Genomic DNA, 6,000 nt, shown 5'->3' with positions numbered 1-6,000 from the left:
AAACCCACGTGACCACAGGGAGGACATGCAGACTCCAGACAGAAGGCACCCCAGCTGAGAATTGAACCGGAAAACCTCTTGCTGTGAGGTGGCAATGCTAACCGCTGCACCACCGTGGCCGCCCCTTAACCATTATGCCAACTAACATATGGAAATTCCCTGACTAGGAATCAAACCCAGGTTGTGGTGCTGAGCATACCAAATCCTAACCACTAAACCACCCACATTGTGCCATTGATATTTTGATGTTTGTCATAAGATTACAAAAAAAGAGCAGTCTTTTACTACTTTATAAACTATCTCAGCTAGGTACCATATTAATTAGTCTATAGATAGTTAACATTATGACAAAATGTTTTGTAAGAAGGACATTAGTGCAGTTAGTGCATGTATATGAAAAATGGCATTTGAGGAAACATTTTATCTCTTATTTCCTTTTGTTCTGTCTGTACTACTCTTTTGACTTCTTTCTACATTTGGTGTGTTGACAAATTTAATTTTTAGGTATTTACTGAAATGCAGTCCCTTCCGCTGAAAAAGTAGTTGCAAAAGCAGATGAAGTAAAAAAAAATAATTTTCAGAAGAGATGTGCTTAGTCTATTACAGGCAGAAATACTGTTTATGGACTATATTAAGGACCAAATACGGTGCATTATACTCTGGTTTTAGTTATTTAAATAGAAGTATCTCATCAAATATTGTGAAATAATAGGTGATCGTTAAGAATATTACTACATATTTTTTTCAGACTTTTGTCCCTGCTATCAGTCCCCTCCCTACCCATTGCCCATTCATTTCCCATCTTCGAAGTGCAAGTCAACTAGGAGGTACCATCATTATGGTAGTAACTGCGGTGTTCATGTTTCTTCTGTTTTGGCCCTCAAATCCCTGTATATGCACTGTTTAACACTGGGTAAGGGGATGTGCAGTGTGTTCAATGCAAAGGATGCTTCCCTAACCTTTTCAAGCGATGAAGGAGATACTTTCTATGGTTCCCAGCAGGAAAACTACATTTATCCAGTGTGACCATGAATACTCTATTTATTCTTTGAATATTATAGACAAAAGTGATGATGCATTTTGCAGTTGCTTGCGCTTAAATGTTTTAGCCAATCTTTTAAAAATTAAGCATTTTAATCTATTTCATACCTTAGAAAAGAACCAGGTTTCCCAACACTATGTATCCAAAAATATCAGCAGACATATGTAAGCTGAACATAGACACTACAGTGCTAAGGTTTTCTGAATCTGATTAACAACTCGCTTAATGGGTACAGTGATCTGCCTGTTCATACAAGCAACACCTGTCTGAGGAATGTTTAATGATTTGGTCATCCTTATCTATTTTGGGGTGCATTAGATTGCATTGCCCTGCTCCTGCCTTCACACCGAGGCAGGATACCCATAGTTGTAGGTGACTTGGAATATTCCATTTATTTATGGGTGGGATATTAAGAAATTGCACTGTTTATTAAGGTGAAACTCTTTGCAGTATTCTATGTGACTGATACATTGGCCTGACAATCCAGTATCACGCTGAAGTATTTATCAGCTTGCAATGTTCATGTATATCCATTTAGAAAGGAACAAGTATATGCCTTCCTTAGAAGGGTCAATCAACTTTATAAAAAAAGGATTACAAGAAAAATGCTCTGCTGGATATCAGACAGTATTTCTGATAGTCATACCGGTGTATTAGCTATGCAGTACATCTAAAACAGAATATCATGAAAGAGTTTGACACTTTGTTACAAGATGTGGTAAATCTGATTTATTTTTCTGTAACAAAAGATCACAGTTCTGCTGTCTTTGTGCCTAAGAAAGCTTGCAAAGATTGGCAGATTTTATATATATTCTCTCAAGTTTAAAATATAGATCTGCTGTCAGATGGCCTAGTTCAGCAATCTGCAGATACTCTAATGACAGCTGTCAAGAAATCCCAAGGAAGTATCTATAAAAGGCTTCTGACATATCCAAGTTCTCACCATGAAACTAGAATAAGAACACTGTAACAGAAATGATTGAGAAGGAAATAGGTCGGGTCATAATCTTACAGCTCCAGTGGTCGCTAATAGTGATCATAACCTTGATAAAGGATTTAAAGTTGTTTTATTAGCATAATTGTTGTACATCCTTTAACTAAAATTTATGCCTGAATGAATATATTTTGCTGACAACTGAAGCTGCATAAAAAAATCAGCTATCAGCAGTTTAGCATTTTGCATAATTATTGTTCTAACTGACCACATCCTTAGTATTTCTCCTTTAACTATTTTGTAGAGCTCAGTATATAACTATTTATTATGTATTTTTGTAAATATATTTTATATTCTCAATTCAGATACTACTTAACAGAACATTGATGCTTTCTAATACAGGACCATAATCCCTTGTAATATTGCTGATTGGCCTAATTCACTTATTTGTCCACTGATTTTTTTTCTTTTATCTGTTCATTGTGTACAGTTCCCTGCTGCATTCCCCCTGATATAATTATTTAGTTTGTATTCTGTGATATTCGCATTAGCCTCGACTATATGTATGTGGCCATAGTAGTCCTCTAAGGTATGCATCATTTCACAGTGGTTACTCATGGGGTTCCTAATGGTTCTCCCAAGAAAAACATTATACTTTAGTTTCTAGCAGTGCGAATCCCACACGTCAGACTACTTGTAGCCACAATCTCCACACTGCTATTGCTGATTGCTTTACACTTTGCTTATACTGCAACACGGGGACACCATTGCTCCAGATGTTACAAGTATTGTCTTTAAGAATGGAGTAGCAGGCTATAACATGTATGCACATTATTTTAAGTTAGTAGCAAAACGCTTTACTTGAGAAATATGTAAAGCAATTAATTGCATATGTGCATCTCAGCTCACATCCGTGCATTGTTAATATCACCAGTTGTATCAGATGCAGCTACATTCCTTATGTCACATGTTTACAGTCTAGTCTTTGTTGCTGATCCATGGTACAACATTAACAGGAGAGTATCCACTTTCCTTACTTAACTCCTGCAAGCTAACAAACTGACACACAGTTACAAATATTCTACAACATTTTATAGCACTCTTAGCAATGCCAAAATGGAATATTTTTAACAGACTGATTCTCTGTTCACTTTTCTCTCACTACCCCTTAGCTGTAGTTCTGGCATCATTAGCAGACATCTGGTGCTGATCCATGTTTTCAGCTTATAATTTCAGAATAGTAATAGACACAATGTATCATAACATTGACTTTTATAATATGTGGCTAGCAACGCTACATTTGCAGGAACACAACAATCCTTCATTGATCCATGAAGCATTCACCAAGAGTTTGCATGCACTTCTGTTCCTGCATACCATGGCTTCTTTTTAATAACTATTTTTCTACTGAAGTTTTGCCATTGATATAGAAGGAACCAACATCAGTAAGAAAAAAAACTAAGCATATAATGGAAACAGCTGCAACTCACTTCACAGCATTCAACTCACACTAATTAGTGCACATATGTTTTTATTAAAACAATGGCGTATAGTTTTGTCTCAATGTGAATCTTGTTCAAGGAAACATTAAAAGCAACATATTCAAAGAGAGTAAATTTAATGGAAGAGTAAAGCCACATTAGCAGATTATTATAGTATGGTGCAGCCTAGAAAGGTGTACATACTTGATATCTGACTGCCAAGTGCTTGAATAATAGAACTTGCTGTCAGAAGCAATCACACCTGTTAGGAATTTACCCTTTTACAGAAGTGGAGTGTCATTGTATCTGATTTATTAAGTTGAGGGCTACAGGTGTTAAAGGCCCTTTCATGATGGGTGTGGGAGGCTAGCCTCCCCAGGAGAAAAAAGTTGCCTTGAAAAGCAAGTCAGTTGCCCTGTTTTTAGTTGGCTTGCTTTTTGAGGGAGCTGACTATCTTCAAACCAACCTGAAACAGTCTAATACATGCTTTATTTAGTTTACATAGTACACAGATGCACAATTACCATATTTGCGGAACTTTTGTTGTTTACGTTTCATGTTACTTATAACATAACATATAATATAGTTATAATATAACATAGGGACACTGTTGTCCCAGATGTTCAATGATGTTGTCAGCTTTTTTTCTTTTTTTCTGTGTAGGAGAGCTTTGTCCTGTTCTTACTTACTATTAAGTTCCTCTGTATACCCTACATTTTCCATTTGTCGTTTGCTTTGTGAGGTGAAAACCATTGTGACTGTCCCCCCTCAGAGTAGGTATGCCCATCTTCCCTGCTTGTGCCATTAACTGTCCAAGCTGCTACTGAAACCTGGGCTGTAATCTGGGCTTTATCTCCTTATGGCAGCTGGACAGACTCCATATTTCAACTTTCTTAACTTAATATGATAGTTAATAAATAACAGCATGTTAGTTGAATCTGAAGGATGTTTTTGACGTGCCACATGATGATGTCTTTCAAAAATGTCTGTTTTTGAGAGAGTAAATGCTTCATTGCTAAGGTTTCCTGAAATGTTCTTTCTCTTTTCCCCTTTCCCTAGTCCATTATTAGAGGTGTGGGGCTGCAGAGCACACGTTGTTTCTAGAGATGGGCCGTTATGCAGTTGTTTCTAGAGATGGGCCGTTATGCAGTCAGGACAAAGACACGGCAGAACAGATTGAGGTTCTGTTTCAGTTTCTCCTGCCACCTCTAGTTGTTTCATTAATAACATTTATAATATCACTCCTAAACCCAGAAACAAAAAGCAACCCATGTCTACATCCAGACAAAACACCACAGCATATAACCAGTCTCTTTAACTTACACTTCATAAATTCTATAGCAAACATCACTGCTAACTTTACACAACCTAATTCTAACACAAATTATACCGGACCAGCCACTTCATCCCACTCCCTCCTTGCCCTCTTCTTCTACAACTTCACTTCATCCCAACGAACCAACCAACAACCCTTCACCTACATTCTCACTTTATCCCATTCCAACTTCTACAATAAAAAGGCTACTCCTCAAACTAAAACCTAGCTCTAATGCAGCAGATAATCTACCCCCAGAATATCTAAAACTTGCTGCAGAAGCCATTGCCTACCCTATTAGTATACTAATTAACAGATCTATTCAAGAATCATATGGGCCAAAAATATGGAAAAAAACTTTTATTCTACCCCTTCACAAAAGCAGCAGGTCGACCGATATCTCCAACTATCATCTTATATCCATTTTGCCACATATCTCTAAGCTCCGTGAAAAGTGTGTACACATGCAACTTCCTAACTTTATCCTGAACAACCAAACCTTATCCTCTAGTCAACATGGATTCAGGCTATCTCACAGTATGACAACTGCCTTTATATCTATCCTACATGGACACAGTCAACAAAGCCCGAGATTCTGACAAAATTGTCTCCACCCTATTTCTCGACTTATCAAAAGATTTTGATACAGTCTCTCACTCACTGCTTCTAAATCAACTCTCAAAAACTGGTTTCTCACCTCCCTCTCTTAGCTGGTTTTCCAGTTACTGTCAGACAGACAACAGGCAGTTAAATGGCAAAACTCCCTATCTCCATATCTTCTCACCTCTACTTGTGTTCCCCAAGGCTCTATATTAGGACCACTGCTATTCAATATCTTTATTAATAATTCCCACAAACGGCATCCAATGAAACAGCCAACAGTTCAGGAAGGTACAAACCACAATCCAGTCTATAAAAGCGCAAAGAAATTTGTATTTCAGACGGTAATAAACATTTTGTTGTGCTTTTATAGACTGGATTGTGGTTTGTACCTTCGTGAACTGTTGTCTGTTTTGTTGAATGCTGTTTGTGGGAATATTGACTGTTTGTTTTACCAATGGTACACTTATCCTAGCTGCAACATGGTTTGTATTTTTTGTGATATATTATCTTTATTAATAATCTTCATTCTTCTTTCTATCAGGGGTACAATATGCATATAACTCTATATGTTATGCTGACTGTACATCAGATGTACAACAAATTACTCAATCTGCTTTTACATCCA

The sequence above is a fragment of the Protopterus annectens genome, chromosome 1.part1 (assembly GCF_019279795.1).
Source record: "Protopterus annectens isolate FY-2018-M chromosome 1.part1, PAN1.0, whole genome shotgun sequence".
Taxonomy (NCBI): Eukaryota; Metazoa; Chordata; order Ceratodontiformes; family Protopteridae; genus Protopterus; species Protopterus annectens.
The sequence above is the reverse complement of the archived record's forward strand: the minus strand, read 5'-3'. Positions refer to the sequence as shown.